The sequence below is a fragment of the Phaethon aethereus genome (genome assembly GCF_964289735.1).
Source record: "Phaethon aethereus genome assembly, chromosome: 1".
Taxonomy (NCBI): domain Eukaryota; kingdom Metazoa; phylum Chordata; class Aves; order Phaethontiformes; family Phaethontidae; genus Phaethon; species Phaethon aethereus.
In genome coordinates this window covers 196,662,921-196,683,309 of record NC_138575.1, presented here as the reverse complement: position 1 = coordinate 196,683,309, position 20,389 = coordinate 196,662,921, and the positions used below count along the sequence as shown (strand labels likewise).

At 39.4% G+C, this 20,389-nt stretch overlaps 1 pseudogene across 1 annotated transcript; it reads right to left on the bottom strand.

Moving 5' to 3' along the window:
* Window positions 1-1,360: 1,360 nt before the first annotated feature.
* LOC309413298 (putative tRNA methyltransferase 9B) lies at window positions 1,361-18,718 on the bottom strand (annotated as a pseudogene). Its single transcript has 3 exons — window positions 18,565-18,718; window positions 15,453-15,626; window positions 1,361-2,401 (listed from the first exon to the last, which is right to left on the bottom strand). The product of its transcript is annotated as a putative tRNA methyltransferase 9B (transcript).
* Window positions 18,719-20,389: the final 1,671 nt, after the last annotated feature.

Here is a 20,389-nt window from a genome sequence, read left to right as displayed (position 1 = left end):
ACCACTGATGTGAACTCCATGGGAGGAAGTAAAGGAAATGTGATTACAGATATTATATTCAAATTGAATTAAAGCTGCATTAAAAAACTCAGATTACTTCACGGTTCCATGCTACGTTCGAAAACATCATATGCGTCTGCTACTGACAGACACGTAAAGAACATGCAGGGTCTTATTTCTCAGAAAATTAGTTTGATCTCTGACTTGCTGATTCACAAATCCACAGAAACAAAGGCAGAAAGTAAAATTGCAGACAGACCTCCCCAGCACATAAATAGCCATCAGCAAAGCAGCCGTGTTGCTTGGGATTTTTGTTTGATTTTCTTCCAAATATTTACTCTACATTGCAACCTGAAGCAAACTTAATTACCTCGGTTTCTTTATCTATAAAAATTGGATAATGAAACTTATCTTCTTTGCAAAAGGCAAATCTGTAGATAAAAGCATTAGTATTGCATGCTGATGTTAATGAATATTTTCTCAGTTGAGTAGCTGTCACTGGAACACTTTTCTGCGTTATGCTCATTCACTGTACAGGTTTCAATGAGATATTAAATCCTTCTGACTCCTCCTAGTTTTGCTGAGAGGGAGAAAGAGCAATCCAGGCTTAAGCATACATGTCAAGCTCACTTTTAAAACTAGTTTTTGGGGGAGTCATGTAGCGGCATATACAGAGGCAAATATCTCTTGGCTTTCTTGGCTGAGATTGCTAAAAGGCAATGAAAAAGATCTCTAGACTATGACAACGTCATGAATTACTGCCTCTGCCATGAGGGCTCTGTACACCTAGTAATTCTCATAAAGGACTGTCTGTCTCATAGGACTAGAAGTATCATATAGGCTGACAAAGTGAACTGTAGTAAAATAGTGCATCTTTCAATGACTTCCCATGTTATGTTACGTCAAGTGGCAGAGTACAATAATTTTAAAACAGAAAGTTGCCATGAATGATTATATAGTAATAAGTGAATAATAAATGTTATTCACAAAGATTTTTAATGCACACGTAAAAAATAATCCAGCAATCACCTTCCAACTGTATTTTACCTATTTTCAAGCAATAAAACACAGCTGGAAGCTGTTTTTTAAAGGGGATCTGTGTGCTATAAATGTCCTCAGTTTGAAATAATAACTCTAGAAAAAAAATTTCCATAGAGATGTATTTTAAGAACAAAATCAAAGAAAACAGAGTCACAGAACTCGACAGTTTGAAAGCACTCTCCTCCTCATACATCCCTGCTTCCCTAAAACAAACCCAAGGCTATAAAAAAACTTCAGGAAAGGTTTTCAAAGGTTTTGAGCTTTGAAAAGGAAGAAAGATCCAAAGTATTGTCTATGCATTTTAATAAGGAAATTCCCCCTATATCTTCCACACTTCAGCCTTCTCCATGATCATGCACCAATTGGCATGGTCAAAGTATGAGTGGATAATATATAGCTCGGGAATGTGACGCTCTATCAGCTCAGCCAACTCCCCTTTTTTAAAAATGTGGTAGTACCTCAACCATGCCCCACCACGACCTGTCTGCTGTCTTCTCTGTGTGGTCAGGGCACACTCATTGACCGCTTTCTGCAGAGAAGAGCCTGTTCCCCTTTTGTTCTGATGTTGGCAGAAAGCTCCTTTTTTTGGGTGATGGTCTATTTTAAGTTGCTGTCTAACAGCTAATTCTTTCTGACGTGAAATCAGGTCAGGTAAACAGATTCCGCTGCAACCATGAATAGTATCTGCAGCCATAGGGCGCTGTACAGTTGCTTGCCCTAATTCTGAATAGCAACTTCTGAAAGCCTTTGAGCAGCATGACATGGGCAGCACAGGTTTAACAGCCACTTCAAAAGCTCCTGTATTTTCAAAACTCTGTTCACTACATAGAAAAAGGTCGGAAGTGTGTTTCAGAAAGCCAAACTCTATGTTTTTTTTAACTTTTTTTTCCTCTGTTTAATTCATTCAGCTGAACACTGTAATTGCAGTATCTAATGAACTCTTCTCGGTGCCACTGATCACCCACATCTAATACCAAGTCAAGTGATCTTGAGAATAGAGACCATCTCGGAGATTTCTCTAACATCATGCACAGTGTTTTTTTCTCCCCTCCACAGGATGAGCTCTTTGCTGTCCTGTGTACCTCTGAAGTCCCATCCAACTTATAACACGGCTGGTTCAAAGCCAGCTCTTTGTCCTTGTGAAGAATTGATTTTTGTACTCCACGTGAGCAAAGCTCACCCGAGGAACAGGAAGGAGGTGAAGGATTCCAAGGCACAAAAATGTCTTGCTTTTAAAATCTTCTCCATTTCTGCTCCATTGCCCACACATATATCATTATCTGGCCTCCTACTCTCAAGATGTGAGCCATCTCTTTTATTGCTCGCATGCGCCTCTCTTCCGTTGAAAAATGGTGAATCACTAGAACAGAACAGATAAGGTGAATAAGTATCCCTCGAGGCACTAATGAATACAGAGTATAAGGACAAGAACTGGCTCTGACACACTGGCAGCCAGTGGTTTGCACCACAGGAATACATCATTTCTCTTCCATTGCGCTACACATTATTGTACTATCTCCAACATGTGAAAAGAGTTCATAACACACTGACTTATTTAAAAAACACAGCAGAATTTAGAAACGTTGAAACAGGTGACATTTTTCAGATTGGCAATAAGCAATGCAATAGTCTTGTTTTCTCAAGAAAAGGCTACCACTTGGTCAGTGGCAAAGCAACACGGCCCTTTTTTACCATCACCTAATGCTCATCTGCAGCCTGAAAGAAGCACTTCTGAAAGACAGAGGTCATACATGGTCCTTGCAACAGCCACGCTAGTGATGCTGCTGACGATACCCGTTAAAAATGGACTATGTTAAAACTGCCTGCCCATTTCTCCTGCTTTATTGACAGATGTCAGTAACAAAGCAGGAAAAATCAACATTCACCGTCAGCCTGGGATGCATTTAAATCATCAACATATGAGTGAAAGACACTTAGTCAATTAGCTTTTGTCTACTTCTGCCATTAACGGGCATATATCATAAAAACAAATACTTGGATAATCCCACTCTTGCTTGATAATGCCCACCACCACACACACGTGCGTGACGTGGCGAACGTTTCATTGTTATAACAGCGAAACTCAAGCAGCACAGCTTTGCTTGAGTCAGCACTGAGTTTAAATTTGACTCTCATTTCAATAAAACTTTTTGCCCCCAAAAGTGCCATTGGTCTCTGGATTTGGCAGGAATTTGCTGAATAGCAGCTCTGCAGGTTGGCTCCTGTTCTCAGACTGTGCAGCTCTAGAGCAATTCACAACAGATGTTGAGGTTGATCATGTCTTGGTGCACAGCTGGGACTTCAGCAAAGTTTTGGCTACATCATATGAATGTTATATTAGAAATAAGAATAGGAAAAAATCCTCTAATAGTGCTGGAAAGGAAAGGGCACATATTAAAGGTGCTGAAAACGAAAGCAATAGAATTAGTGATATTTATCCAACCTTATATTTTCCTCAGTGAAAAAGCCTGTGCCAGTTTGGGCAGATATTTCTACACATATCCACTTCAGGTTACAATGATAAACCAGTTTTTGGTCAAGCTGTTGAGGTGTTCGGTTTCCACAGAAAAATAACAGATCTTTCAAGGAAAAAAGAAGATGCAAGCTTTTGACTCTTTCTAGAAATGTAAGTATAGAAAATGCTCACAGAAGCCCTGTATCTGCAGCCTCTCTGTGTCTGTCAGGGCAGCCATTCACCTCAGAAATTCACCATTTTGCCTCAGAAAAAGAGACACTTTACAATTAATAGAATAACAGCATGCAATCCAGCTGAGGTAGGAAAACACTCTCCCTGCAATGAATGATGGATTCAGAGCCTCGGCGGCAATGTGAGGATCAAAAGGCAAGCTTTGAAGAAATAGGGTCTTTTAACGTTCAGTTATTCAGCTGCTCTGCCTGTAGGTTTCACTTGCTTGAGATGAACAGAAATCAATTCCAAAAGCCCAGGTCTTCCAGGTCTGGTTGAGATGTTGACATTGAAACATTATGGCCTTTTTAATTAAAAAGGCATCAAGTATCATTTAAGATATTACAGCATATTAATAAAATCTCACACTGAGCAAAACTTTACTGTTGTCAAGATAAATTTGTCAGATAATTTTAAAAGCTGTGGGTGATGTATTCCATTTAAAAATGCATAACTCAAGGAAACAGAGCATCTGCATGGGGAAACATCACACTATCCTGAAATCACAGATTATCATGCAAATTATTGCATGTGATTATTTTTAATAAAAGCCAAACATGTCAGGCTCCAAGATCACTATGCAGCCACATTTATCTAAAGCAGACAGCTTATAAAAAATAATTTCTTTTCCTTTACATTAAAATCCTTGTATGTTGAACCCGTGTTTAAACTGAACAATCTGTACTGTGCAGTTACGGTGCCATTCCAGAGACGGAACGGCTCACATTAGCTGGCAGTGAGGCAGAAACACTCCCTGAGGGCCTGACTGCAGCCCAGCAGCGACATGAGCTTGCTTCCCTCCCTGCTGGTGGAAATGGCTCCTATGTGCTTCTCCTGCAACTCCTTTCATACTCATCAGTAGATGGCACTGGGAGTGATATTCCATAGAATCATAGGATGGTTTGGGTTGGAAGGGACCTTCAAAGATCATCTAGTCCAACCTCCCTGCCATGGTGTCATGGTTTAAGCCCAGCTGGCAACTAAGGCCCACACAGCTGCTCACTCACTCCCCCACAGTGGGACAGGAGAGAGAATCAGAAGAGTAAAAGTGAGAAAACTCATGGGTTGAGAAAAAGACGCACACAAGCAGAGCAAAACAAGGAATTCATGCACCACTTCCCATCAGCGGGCAGGTGTTCAGCCATCTCCAGGAAAACAGGGCTCCATCATGCATAACGATTACTTGGGGTTCCCCCCTTCCTTCTTCTTCCCCCAGCTTTATATGCTGAGCATGACCTCATATGGGTTGGGGTCAGCTGTCCCAGCTGTGTCCCCTCCCAAATTCTTGTGCACCCCCAGCCTACGTGCTGGTGGGGTGGTGTGAGAGGCAGAAAAGGCCTTGACTGTTTGTAAACACTGCTCAGCAATAATGAAGACATCCCTGTGTTATCAACATTGTTTTCAGTACAAATCCAAAATGTAGCCCCATACTAGCTACTATGAAGAAGACTCTACTGCAACTGAAGCCAGCACACATGGGCAGGGACATTTTCCACTAGACTGGGTTGTCAAAGCCCCATCCAACCTGATCTTGAACACTTCTAGTTATGGGGCATCCATAACTTCTCTGGGCAACCTGTTCCAGTGTCTCACCACGATCATCATAAAAAAATTTCTTCCTAATATCTAATATAAATTTACCTTCTTTCAGTTAAAAACTGTTGCCCCTGACATGTCCCTACAGGCGCTGGTAAAAAGTCTCTCTCCATCTTTCTTACAAGCCCCCTTTAAGCACTGAAAGACCACAATAAGGTTGCCCTAGAGTCTTTCAGTGCTACACCCCTAGAATAATCTTTCACCAGCTGTTCAACATATTTTAAGGTGATTTCCCACTATCTAAACACTATAAAACAAGGGTTCAGATGCTTGAAAGTGCATTTGTCATAATGACTGGTACTTCAAATGAAAATTAGTTTTGTCCTAAATTACAATAAATACAGAAGCTTGCAGGTGATGAAAACAATATCAGGGCAAAGGAAATTCATCCTGGGTCAGAGTAAACATCCCTCCAGCACGGGGCTGTGGCAGCAGTCAGCACCAGATGTTTGGGAAAGAAAGAAGGGAAGAATAGTGATGCTCTCTCCCCTCACCTCCTGCTGTCAGCAGCCTAAGAGCTTCCTTGGCCACAGGCTGGAGCTTGTGTCTAATAGCCAGTGATGGACCTATCCTCCATGGATGCTTTCTTGCACTCACTTGTACTTTTGATTACACAAATTCACCTGTCAAAGGTATCTGCAATTTTTTTTGAAAAATGGCTTCTTCTGTTTTAAATCCTTTCCTGTGCTTCTCTTGTAAGAAACCACAGAAATTTACTCCCTATTCACTAATTTAATATCATTTGTTGGTTCCAGGTTGCTATAGCCCTCTCCCTCAGGAGCAGTATGATATATACACTTCTTTTATGATATTTTTATTATGATACTCTTTTTTCTTAGGTGAAGAGCCCTAGCACATTAATCTATTCTCATACATAAACAGTTTGTACCTTTGATCATTATAAGGACCTTTACCAGTTCATCTATATCCTTCCAGAGATGCAGAAAACCTGTATTTCATGTAGTATTCAAGATATGGACGCCAGGTATTTATCTTCTACCATTCTTCTAGATTTTCATTTTTGGTTTTAATATTAAAATACTTTTTTGACCAGGTTTGAACACTGGGCTAATATTTTCCAGGGCAAGGAAAATGAGTCTGACAATGACTTCATTATCTCTTTCCTGAACAAGAATAGAGGGTACCACTGTATCTGTACACTTAGTTATTTTTTTCTATGCATATTACCTAGCATTTATCCACAAGTACTTCTCTGCAATTTTGCACCCAGTCATTAGTTTCACATGAGACTTTTTTTACAACTCTTTGCAGCCTGTAATCCTGAATAACTCTATGTCACCAGCAAACTTTATCCATAGTAAATTCATTCTGTTTGTAATTATAAATTACATAGGAATCTGTTGAACAGCAGCCTTTTTACAGGTGCCATACACCTGCACTAAGCATTCAACATTGAGTCTTTCAGCACCTTCCACACTTGTCTGCTAGCATTTTACCCTTCTGGCTTTACCTTTCAATTTCCCTCAAGAGTTTCTTCCTTTTTGGTAGTAAACTTTTATGCCATAGATTTTTTACAGCGGTTTTGTTCCTAGCAGGAGGTTTGATTACGGTCACATTACAGGCAGTGAGATAATGTGGTTCTTGCACAATTACTTATTGATGTGGGCCTGATGCACCGTTTCAGACTAATAAGGGTTGTTTTCCTTTTTTGAGTTCTCAGATTAATCTTTCCAAGATGCTTCATGCCCCTGTGTATCATTTACACAACCTACAGATGGATAATTGTGGTTTCTCAATATTGTGTTTTCTGCCCTCACAGCCCTTGCAATCTCTCTTAATAATCTGTGGTCATTTTCGCCAAGTTTATCAGAGAGTTAGTGATACATCCTTGTTATTACACTGCTCTCCTCTGTAGTTGTCTACCTATAATTTCTTCCAGAAGTTTATCCTCATGCTTTTTACCACAGAAGAATATTCAGAGCTTTTCAGCTGTTATGCAACCCTTGTACCAAAAGCTAGAAAAAACCTTTAGGTTCACTTCAAAAAGGGCTTTAATGAACATTATATCATTATCATACTGACCAACACCGCGCCACAGTGATGAGGACAAGTAGGACCACATTCCATTTTTTAAACATCCAAACAAAACATTGCAAAGAAGAAATCTCAGCACAAAAATATTTGTTTGGGGTGAGTGCAGGTGATTGTCCAAAACCCCTGACAGCTCTTTGCAGCAGCAAGGCCTTGCTTCATGGATTAACTGTTGTTATAAATCAAGCATTCCTTTTAATTTTGGCCATACATTCCCCTAACGTACCTAAAAGTCAATCCAAACTAATTTTGTGCCATGTACTGCTCATTCCCACCACTTTTGTTTAAATTGAAGACTGAAAGATTTTCCATAACTGAAAAATACATAATGCAATTTTAGATTTCAAAGGGAGGGGGTGCGGAGGAAAGGAGAGCATTTCAAAGATTCTTCTCTTCATTTCATGAGAATATAATTAATTGCTCCTTCTCTTAATTTAATACTGTGACTAATCCTACTAAAAAGGATTATTTAGAACAAGCAGACAATGCAAGATACATTTTTGTGTCATTCAGCTGTCTTCAGAGAACAAAACTGAAAGCATCAACAACTTTGAATTTTTTTTTTAGAAGTCATTTTCAAAATGAATATTTTAGGTCAGTGATTCAATTTAAACCCTGTTAACTGGCAAAAAGATATCTGTGTAATCAGGAATTGCTTTTCTCTGTCAAATTTCTTTACTGAAGTTAAATCCATTCAGGGACATTTGGAAAGTATTTAAGGATCACAGAATCTTTATCTCAGAGACTCTTTTGTATATGCTGTATATACACTTCAGATGTCACTTTATCTCTGTCAGCTCTAATAATAGGAACAATTGGAACATATATAGAAGGCATGATTCTAAGTTAAATAGGATTTTTTTCTCTTCATTATGGTAGTATCAAAAATTAAAAGGGAGGAAAAATACTAATATACCAAAGAATTACTTAAAAGAATTACTGAGTAAACTTCAAACAGTGTTTCCACTAAAAACTTCTTCCTATTAAAAACATAACTCATTAATTACTTAGTTTGGAAAATTTATTCCTTCTTTAATTTTCCTACATTTATGGTTAGCATTAGCAAATGAGGATGCTGCCTTTATAAAAATCATTATAATTATGAAATTTAATTAACTTATTAAAGCCTTGATTCAGGAATATAATTATATGCTTAATTTTAAGCATTTGAGTAGCTACACTGGTTTCAGCGGGATTACGTCTGCATTTATATTAAAGAGTATTCTGAAATTCTTGTCACAGCAGCATAGAAATGGGGACCTATAGCTAAAACCAGCAAAAGAGGTTAATAAAATAAGGTCAGGTGGAGCAGCTCTTCCAGCCATTCCCCTCCTTTGCATCATGCCACCCCCAAAGCGCCTGCTCATCCCCTTTCCCCACCCAGAGCAGCGGGGCTCTGCCCGGAGCTGCTGCCCCAGTCTCACTGGCTGCAGAACCTCTGGGGTTCACCCTGTGGGCTCTCAGAGCTGGCTCAGTCTGCTCTCAAGCACCATTTAATCTTGCTTGTGCTCTCTTCCACCTCCTTTGGTCTTTTTGGCTGCAGGTTCCAAGGTATGGTGGTGGTTTTCTGCACCCAGTTTGAGGACTGGGGCATGTCCCTAGGTATTGGAAATGAGAGTTTGAAGCCCCACTGGCTCAAAGGAGGCGGGGGTAAATTGAGCTCTCCCACTTTCTGGATGAATGCCTTGAGGACTTGGCTGCACTGGAAAGAGAAAAAAAGCAAAATCTATGCAATGCTCTATCAGACACCAATCCCAAAAGAGGCCTTGGCACTAGGGATCTCTATCTAGTGAAGAAGGCTTAAATGTGCACCCAGATCAGGTGCCTTAATTCCATTCTTGATCCATTCTGGATCTCAACGTCTTACTTGGCAGGACAATAAGATTTTGGTAGTACAGAGTGAAATTCCCGTGCTCGGAAGCCTGCTGTCAGATGACGGCACAAACCTGCCAAAGCCATCAGGTGAAACCTCCTTCCAAAACCATGGCCATGTTGCTCTGCACCCCAAGAGAGCAGAGGACAACAGCCGTACACAACCAAGTTATGCAGCCGGTGAGAAGCTGTCACATCTTTTAGTGACAGCCAACAGCTGGTCAAGACCTTGCAACCAGGTAACATGTTGTAAGAACATGTAGGTGAGATTTAAAACAGGTATACTGTCAACACAACGACAGTGATAAGACCACAGAAAGTGACTGCGGTCTAAAGTAAATGATTACATTTAAAAACACTGAGCAAGGCTGCTGGCTGCTACTGTGAAAATTAAACTAAATATAAGGGTGTATTTAGAGTTTGCATTTGTTCTGCACTCCACTAACTTGGAGAAATAGAGGTGACTGTAAGGGGTAGAGCTCATTCTGTTGTGATGCATGTTTTTCTAAGAAAAAAAGCCAGAGAGAGTGAGATGTTCTGACTCGACCCCATCCTCAGATATCCACTGGAAATAAACTTAGGATATTTTTGATAAATCAATTATAATTTGCATGAAAATATCAATGCAAGGAACACAAAGCTTCTGGTTTAATTAAGTGAGATAAAAATCAGGCTCCTTGCTTGTTGCTGAGAATTGCACTGATAGACAACACTGGCACTGACAAGACCAGTGAGAGCAACCGCGTGACTGATAGATAAAGCCTGCAGGTGTTAACCACAGGCTCTCACTGCCCTACGGAACTTCTCCGCATCTCTAAGAATTTGTGATTACTAGCTTAGAAATAACTGTATTATTCGCTTTAAATAAAACACTAACAGTGGTGAGACCAAAGTTGAAATCGGGGCTTGCAGGTGTCTCAGAAGAAGCAGAGGTACTTTTTGGGTCACCTTGTCAAAACCAGAAAATCCCACTATGGGTGGCATTTCTCCTCTGTCAATGAGACCTCTCGTGATATTCAGACTTTGTTAGTATTTTGCACCTCTGACATCCATCAGGGAGGAGAGTTCACCGCTGTGAGAGGAGCTGCATTAACATTAGGCAGCAACTGGTTATAGGACAGTCAATGGATTTTTCTCAAAAAGGCCAGGTGGCCTTGAAATTAAAATAGATGCAGAAAAATAGAGGTTGTTCATTTTCCAGCTCCAAGGTAGAATTAAACATTTGGCCCAAATGTGACCCGAATTGGTCTAACCTGCTCTTAAAAGCCTTTTAATACCTGAGGTAAATAACATTTGCTGCAGGGTAAGGTGATTATTTTTTTCTTCCCATGTCAAATAAAGATCAGCTTTCTGTAAAAATCATTTATGTATTTGAAGACTACTATGTTTCCTTCAGTCTTTTATTTTTTTTCTTTCTTGACTAACCAAACCCAATTCTTTCAGCTTCCTCTAATAATTCAGATTTTCTAAACATCAGTTATTTAAAATGTCTCCATACTGACTGCAAACTTTGTAAGGCATGGTCCCCAAAAGCAGAGATGATATTCCACCTAGGATCTCAAAAGTACCAAGCACAGGAGGGTGACTCATTCTTCTGCCTTCCATGAAACTGCTCTCTCACTGTAGCCCAGACAGTTATTTGCCTGGTTTTGTAACAGCATGACATTATTCACATGTATTTGGCCTATGGTCCATCTTGCCTGGCCATTATTTTTCACTTTGTTCATTGAATGTTTCCTTCCCAAGCATGGCACATCCCTCTTGATGGTTTCTGTATGTCTTCTTGTTGATTTCAGACAACTCTCCATCATTTGTATGTCAAATCCCACCTTCCAAAATAATTCCAACTCTTCCTGTATAGGAGCTGTTCACAAATTGTTCAATATGCTCTCTAGCCTGCCGTCAAAGTTACTAATTAAAATTTTGCATAGCAACAGATGTAGGGTGGGTCCCAAGAGCATCCCATTTGACATGTGTCCTGATTGGACAGTGAACCACTGATCCATTTTGAGAATGATTTTTTTTTTCTTCATATTCTTAGCTCTATTTACTTATTTCACTAGCAACGATGACACGAGAGTCAAGATATATCATGTCCTCTCCTGCTACCCTGTCTATTGGGATGATTACCCTGTCAAAGGCAGAAAGCAGATCGGCATGCTCCTGACAAATACATGTTGTCTGTTTGCCATTACACTAGTATTCTGAAGGTTTAAATAATTTATTCTATTTAAATTAGATTATTTAAATTATTTATTCTAGTATCCTTGCATAAATCCACATTAGGCTGGCTTCCTCTTGATGTCCTTTCTCTCTCTTTTGGAAACAAGTATTATGTTTGCTTTTTTTCACTTGCTGGAGATCTTAAAAATAATCTGCTACTTCACAGTAGTTTAGGATTAATTTCATAATTTCCTAACAATTTGTGTAACCTAGTTTATCTAAATGTTCTTTAAGATATTATTTCCTTTTTCCAGTCTAAACTCCTGTCCTCTGGTTAAAACTCTACTAATTGTTGATGACTACTATTAGCTTTTTGTAAAGACAAAATAAAAATGCAACTTCCCCTGCCATCTGTTATTTGCTCTTCTTCCCTTTTTGTTTTCCTCTTGCTTTGTATGCATTTATAAAACCTTATCCTAGTTCTAATTCATGTTACTCTGTAGTCATCCTGACTTTGGTTCTTCACACCGTCCCTTATAATTATTGATAGTCATGTTTCTTGATGGTTTCTTTTCAATTTCTATGGCATTAAAGAGTTCCTGATGCTGTTAATACCAGACCTCGTTATATTCTGCTTTTCACTGGGACAGGTTACTTGTTGTGCTTTTGATACTGCTTCTTTTAGGGAATATAATTTTCTGACCACAGTGCCTTTTTGTTGGAAAAAGTTAAAAAAATGTTAGAATGTAATCCTGATTGATCCTTAGGAAAAACAGAATTTAGGAGAACTGGCAGATAGTGATGATATACCTATCTGACAACTCAGTGTTACACAGCAATAACGAAGATTGCACAGAAATATGAGGTTTCTTTATGGGGTAAAGAAACCATGTCATGACAGCATTGCAATGTTATACCCATAGTAATTGGCACTAAATGCAATATAACTACACTGATGTGATCTGATACCAACACTTGGTTTCATCTTGCTTGGCATCTCATTGAATTTTACCATAGAGGCAGAACCTTATATAGTAAGGAAACTCTCCTGGACCTTTTATTTGGACTTCTTTTTTTGCCCAAGGGACAGTTCCACACTGTAAACTTTAAGAATTATACTATTTGCAATTACGCAGACCATTTTCTCAGGCAGTGCAAGTTAGAGGAGTAGACAGAATTAGGTTCCTTAGATTCCCCTTGCTTTTTTCTGTTAAATTACCACATGACTAAAAGATCACAGATTGAAGCAAAGTTAATTTTCACATCTTGGTATCAACACCGAGGAAAGACATTTTGATGCTCTTCACTCCACACACCCTTTTTTCCCACTGGGATGAATAGACTTATCAGATATTTCAGTAATATAAAATAATTTTCCTGACTTGAGTATCTGACTCCTAACAGGAGAGGAAAATGCGATGTCTTCACCTTTGCATTTGAAGGAAAGAAATTATTTATCTAAATTAATAGAAAAAGCTGCTTCTTATCCCTTGCCCATCCCAGAGTCCAATAGATCAGCATATATAAGATTTTATTAACACAGAACATGAGCTTTCCATATATAGGAGAAAGCCACCTTGACAGAGGTAAAGCCATGCCAAAAAATTAAAAAATTATGATTTGGAACAATTCCTTAGCCAAAGTGGAAACATGAGTGCCAGTCCCCTTTCCATTACTGCAAGTGGTAGAAATACTAATTTCAATAATACAGGAATGGCTTCATCGTGCTAACAATAACAAAGCCATCAGTATATGGCAAAGGGGATGATTTCTGTTGTTTGGTGATATTATATCTCATGTAAAATTATGCTATGAATACACTGGAAAAGTGAGTATGATTTCTCTTTTAAGGCAGTGAAAACATTGTGGAATGAATTGCATACTCACAGGGCAAATTTGTCTCCTCGAACAGAAAGTTAAACATTTGAAAGCAACACTTTCTAAACATTTGCTGATGGATGATGTCTAGATTTGTTTCTTGTCAGCACAGGTTATTCCATTCATGGAAATGGTAAAAATCCTTCATTATATATGCATACAAAATAGGTGTTGAGTACAGGGAAAAATCAAGTTAGGCTTGACACTCCTCTTCTGCCAATATTTCCTACTACAGACCTAGCTTTAGAAGGCCTACAGAAATGTCCTGCCTCCTTTGACAATCTCCTGAAGATTAAGAGAATGCATGCTTACCCAAACTATAGTATATATGTACTATACTAGTATTATACTATATACTAGTTTATATATAATTCAACACTTTATTTGAAGCTTTATAATGCATCTGAAATATATTTTTCAGCAGTAATAAGGAAGCATGATCATTAGTATGGTTCATGCATGATCTGTGATGGTAAAGGCTGTAACAGAAATAACTGTGTAATCTGCAGCCATATTATAATGCTGAAAGGGCCACAGTCCATAATGATGCAGCTCTACTTGTCGCCCAAGTGTCCTTCTGGATTCCTCACTGATTCTAGCTTCTGACACAGCAACCATGCAAACAGGGCTTCTAGCTTGCTGTGTATGGGAAGGTCTGTAGTTCTGCATCTCTAGCAGCAACCTCAGCCCAGCTACTCTGCTTTTCTGTAGGCTGTTCACAAGTGTTCCTGGGGCACAGACTCTTTTGAGTCATACTACTTCTGAACATTGCTACATACCCTTTTCAACAAATCTGGCTTGTTCTTCACTTCCTTACCCTGGATTTCCAGAAGATGCCAAATCACCTTTGGGCACACGATGGTTGTTACTCCATCTGAGCAAAGGATGTGGAAAAGGACTGTTAGCTATTGGTCATGTTTCTTAAATCATGAGTGAAAGATTTTCAGATGGTACAGCTGAGCATCATTCACAGCCCCATCCAGTGACGTACCAGTAACAGTAATGCAACCTCAAATGTCCATCAAATGACAAAGTATATGATATGGACCTGAGCTTGAAAAGTAAAGTCCTTCAGGGCTTAAAGAAAGGTCACCCGAGACACAGAGAAGAGGCTGTGTAAGCTACTCACTAACTTCAAGAGATGTGAGGTATTAACATTTCACTTTGATTTAAAAAGGCTTAGAGACCTCCACATTCCTTTAGTTGAGAAAAGGAAAATCAAGCTTGCTGAGCACTGTAATTTGTTTTATTTACAGTATTGTCTAACTTTTAATTGGTATAAGCTTAATACCTAACTTTAAAAGGTGATTGAGTAATTACAAGACTCCCAAAACAGAAGAACCCTCAAAATTTAAAAAAGAAAAAAGCAAAGGCTAAAGCTACCATTCAATGTCTGCTTTAGGAGTGGCTAAGACAGGTAGTTCCTCCATCATTAAGTTACATTGAAAAGGGCAACTAAACAAAAAGGAAAAATCTTACAAGAAATGAAATCTGAGGTTATTTGATGAACCTTTTAAGACAACAGTGCCACTGAAACAAGTATTTCTGCTTGCTTTGTCATCAGTTCCTTGTTCTTTCTCTGCATTATCTCCTGCTTTTGCTGAAAATAGGTCTCTCTGCAGTGAAACAATGGGTAACTGATTTGGCTAAAGCAATCTTTCTTCTTGATGATTACTTTCCAGCCGGATCAGTGTCATGGTCATCCTCATCAGCACAAAAATGATTGTGTTGGCCGACAAACCATGGAGCATGGGAGTAAAAACCAGCATTTGTAAAGGTGCAGAAGGATTTAATACTGATCTTCGAATACGCTCGGTGCTCCTAAGCAACTTTTGTTGTATTTTGCTCCCGATAGAGCCAACATTTCAAATTTCTGCCATGTAATAAGGCAAAAATAAGGCTCTCCTTTCCTGTTTTGCACATTGTACTTTAGTTGTGCTTGGACCAGAATAAAACAGCTCACATCTGTGTGACCTACCCATACTTCTCTTTTTCATTGAATTTGCGATAACATACTTTTCTTGTGTCAATAAAGATTTACCTGGACTACAAAACCCAAAATATTCTGCTGGCCACTGAAAAAACAAACAAACCTAGAAGAGACTAAATGCTTTGGACCCTTTAAAGGCCTGACCTATAGACACTGGCAGTACACAGAACTTACCAACAATGGACAGGACAGCATCAAAGCACTCACTTTGATAAGGCAGATACAAGCTATGGCATACCATTTCTTCATGGCCTTAATTTCGTGCTGATTCCACCAACGGGAAACAGTAATCACATCCCAGTTTATAGACTTGAGAATTGATGTGAAGATATTTGCCATTTCCGCAGCCTGAAGAAATAATGAGGAGGAGAAAGAAAGGCGGTCATTTGGTGTCTGTACAGAAGAAAATGTATTCCCGACATAAGTCATGATGTACGCCCTTGACTGGCCTAATAGCTTGAAATTCTCCACCCATTTTAAAGGAGATGATACAACTGCAGTGGAATTCAGGTTATTTTTTACCATCACAGTACAATGAGCACAGACTGTTCCTTTCTGTCTAGCAGGCTCTCTGCTGCGTGACAGGAGGTGTTCAAGTGGGATTGCTAGGGAGCATTTACTTTGGCCTTCCCACCACATATGGAATCAAAAATATTTATGGTAATGGTGCTACTGCAATTCTGCTTGTAATAGACTCAAAACGCTAAGTGAAAGCATCATGTAGTGGGAGCACAGCACTGAGTTATTCCTGTGTACCGAAATGCTGATAGACAAACTAGACTGCTAAGTAATTAAGTCACTATTAGACCAAACCATTAAATCCATTGTTTGCTGTTTTAACTGCTGCTAATTGCTGTCACCATGACAACAGTGGAGTTTCTTTTTCTGGTATCTCCACATAGCTTCCTTTTCATAATGGAGCCTGTGACATGTAAATTTACATCTTCCCAAATTGAAATACTTCTTGTGTTGAAACAGAGGCAGACATCTTTAGATAAGAATGGTTTTAATGTCAGCAGTAAAACAGATCTTATCTAAATTTTTGATAAATTGTTTGCAGAATTATCTGGATCTTAACACAAAGTGCATTTTAAAGTAGATTATTGATTTTAAAAACTTGCCTTCTCACTTGCATCATAAGTCATAGCTCAGATTAAGATCAGGGAGGTAAATTCATTGGGCTAACATAATACTCTGTACCTTGTGCAGACCTTAGTTCACATCCTGTTTATAGCTACGCTTACCTCAAACATTAAGCTTGGGTCAGAGCCCAGATTTTATCTCTAATTAGTTAAAAAAAAAATAGTTATTTTGGAGCCTTCCAAATATTTAAGTCTCTATATTTAGGTTACAGTCATCCCATAGCACCTGTTCTGAAACCCTGTGTAGGTCCCTATGTTCAGTAAGGAGCCTCCCTGCCCCATCAATCTGTTATGCCATTTGAATGGGAGATGAATCATTGCTGAGCTGCAGATAGAAGTCTGCTCCTAACTGCTTGTCTAATATTAACTGTTGATCCTATCTCCCAGGAATTAAAGATATCCAGAGAAAAGCTGGAGCGCTCTCAGTTATTCCCATGCCTGGCTTCAGCACCAGGTGAGCAGAGGTGCTGTGAAACTGTGCCAGCACTTGGCTAATATTAGGCTCTGTTTTCCAAGGAGAAAAAGCAGAAGGAGGACTATCCTGGAACTCTGATGAGAAGAGAACTCCAGGACTTTTTCTGGTTTTAGCTTTTGGAGGGTAAGAATCCAGTACAAGTCAAATGACAGCTACTAAAAACATTTCCTCTAATCTGACACCAGAGGCTGCTTCCCAGGGATGGTTGGGCAGAGGAAAGCCCTGCAGGTAGACTCCTCTCCAGCGCTGTGGCACCACTGTTGGCAATTGTGTTTCACAGAAAATTCTTCTCTGGCCACGGATGCCACAAAAGCGTGCCAGTAGCCGCGACAGGCCAAAGCCCAGGAGCCAAGTCTGAGCTTAAATTATGGCATTAATGAAGTCTAAAGTCTGTGTCATTGCTAAAAATTCAATGTGCTGGTTCTTTGTATGTGTTTTATTTGTTCACATTGAAAACACTGCAAAATCTGCCAAAATCTGGTAAGAAAAATGATCAGAGGCATGGAACACCTCTCCTGTGAGGACAGGCTGAGAGAGTTGGGGTTGTTTAGCCTGGAAAAGAGAAGGCTCCTGGGACACCTTCTTGCAGACTGCCAGGACTTAAAGGGGGCTTATAAGAAAGATGGGGACAGACTTTTTAGCAGGGCCTGTTGCAACAGGACAAGGGGTAATGGTTTTAAACTAAAAGAGGGTAGATTTCAACTAGACATAAGGAATACATTTTTTAAAACATGAATGGTGAACCTCTGGCATAGGTTGCCCAGAGAGGTGGTAGATGTCCCATCCCTGGCAACATTCAAGGTCAGGTTGGACGGGGCTCTGAGCAACCTGATCGAGTTGAAGATGCCTCTACTCACTGCAGGGGAGTTGGGCTACATGACCTTGAAAGGTGCCTTCCAAGCCACAGATTCTATGATTCTATGATTCTATGAATATAGTGCCCAGCATTTAGACTGTAATAAACTGGGAAAAGTACATGGTAAAGACACCCAAAAACTTAGGGTGATTAGCCCAACCCTCAGATAGTAATTTTTCTCTTTTACAAACATTGCCATGCTATAATGGGGACACTACACATATGTGCTGCTGGAGAGGATTACAGGTCCAAAAAGCTATTTAGAAGTCTAGCCTAAACATGTAGAAATGATGAGTTAATGCCTAGATCTCATTTGGGCAACGAGCATGTATCTACTTCTGGTGCAGGGGCTGAAGCCAGTACAGAGGTTTCCCTCATATCATTTAGACAATCTCAAACCTTTGGGAATTAAATACCTGGGGACACACATTGTTCCCCAAAGGACAGTGTCATGATACTTGCTTCAAACTGGCCACACACAACACACGTTGTAAGAGCTAAACAAGATTTCAAATTCCAGAATTATGATACCAATTCACAGCATAAGCATCTACAAACAGCATCTTAATAAATTTAGCTTCATTTTACTGCTTCAGTTTAGTTCACCTGCTGGATACCGGGAAAAGTCAAACTGTCTTCCTATACCTATGAATGGTAGAGCAAAGTAGGATGTAAATTTGGTAGTCAGTCTGGCCATTTTGATTCCTCAGTTTGATTCACAAGCTCCAAACTCTTCTGTCACAAATATTGCTTGATAGAAAGAGAGGACATACTTAGACTGTGATTAGCAACACGATAAACAACACAACTCACCAATATCAGCAGTCAGGTTGCCTGGTTCCTGCTCTGAAATGAACTGCTGCACCTTCAGCCATGCCTTGTAGTGTGCATCATTGAAGTAAGGAGCAATTTTCTCATACACGCTATGAATGTGGTCCCTCTCGAGTTGGCTTGCCTCCCTCTCCATCACAGCCAAGGCTAGGCTAACTCATTAAATCATTGCAACTGTCCTACAGAAAGGGAAGGGAGTCAAACCAGTGCTGAAACTCACTGCTAAAGTGCATTTCCTTAAGTTAAGCAATATGACATTGTTTATTTAGGAAATCGTATCTCCAAATACTATGTTGCCATTAAAGAGAAATTCCTGAGGCTTTTAAAAGAAGAAAGGTCATCTATTCTATCATTTTATACAATGTATTCTTTTCTTATATAAATCTAAAAGGAATTTTATGACCTACCACTCAAATGTTTATTAAGTTGCTTATATTGTTATACTTCGGAAGCTGTTAACTTTTGCTTCATAAAGTCTTCCACTCTTTTTCCAGTCTACCCTTGAAAAAGATATTTTCTAAGTAAGTCCTTTGCTTGCTGAAACATCTTAAAAACCAGCAACTGAAAATGATAATGACTACCAAAAGCTGCTCAGAGTCTGAAACAAAAGCTCTGAGAGGCATGATTTCTCCTCCACTTCCTTCGGCACCCAGAAAGATCCATGCTTACAGACTTCTCATTGCACAATTCATTGACACCATGTATTACTGTGAACAAAAATCTTTCCAGCTTTCCAAGCACCCTTTTTTTCAGCTGTTCTGGATTGTTGTGGTGCACTGGTATTAGCAATGCCCCCAGGAAAACCCTGTTGGTATTGTGAATAGCCTATTGCGTCCCAAGTCATTGTTCGGTTCTCATGAAACTTTGTACAGAAAGGCTGTAAAAATTGTGAACTTCATTAACCTATGCTGTCCACGCCAGAATTTCCATTGATTTATTTGAAGATTTGTGCCACCACGACAGGCTGCTCCTGTTCCACTTGCATGCTGCCAACAACTCCATACAGAATAACTTCTCTTAGACAAAGGTACACATGACAGCACATCACCCAAGATCTCTGTACTGCAGGCTGGCTATTAATCTGACTCTTGATACAGTCCTTATCTGGTTCTTATTTTCAAAACCACAAGCATTTAAAATCTTGTCAACTCAAAAGACTATTGTTCCATGATTTCCTAGGCAATTACATCAAAAAGAAACACTGGAGCAGACTAAGCCCAAATTCAATCCTGCAGTAAGAGCAAGAAACTAACTCTGGAGAGGTTTTGGTTATGTCATTTATTAATCTGAAAAACTGTGCTAGGATTAAATCCTGTAGCCCTTGGAGTCTTCTGTCATATCAGATATTCACTCAGCATCACTGGGAAATTGCCCAGACTGCAAGTTTCATGAATATCCTGGGTAGATCAAAGTGATGACAAGTATTGGAGTTCAGTAAAGAAAATCTTTGGAAGATCATTGCGGTTCTCTTCATTGTATATGTTGCTAAATAACAGCCACTGTAGAAACACAGATAATTGAAAAAATAAGACAATTAATGTGAGTTGCCTTCATTTAGTCTCTCCTGCTCTGCAGTGCATCTCTTTTTAGCTCCTAGTGAGATTTAAAGCCATCACCTTGCAAGCACTTACACAGCTGCTTAAGTGTGTGTGTGTACACAATACCACTGGGGATATTCCAGGCACAGAATTCACCACAAGCATTAGGGCGTACAAAGACTTGCTCTCCAAGGCAGAAGGATTTTTTTTTATTGTTCTTCATTATAACCAAACCCTGCTGTAGAAGCTAGTTTTTTAAAAAATACCTT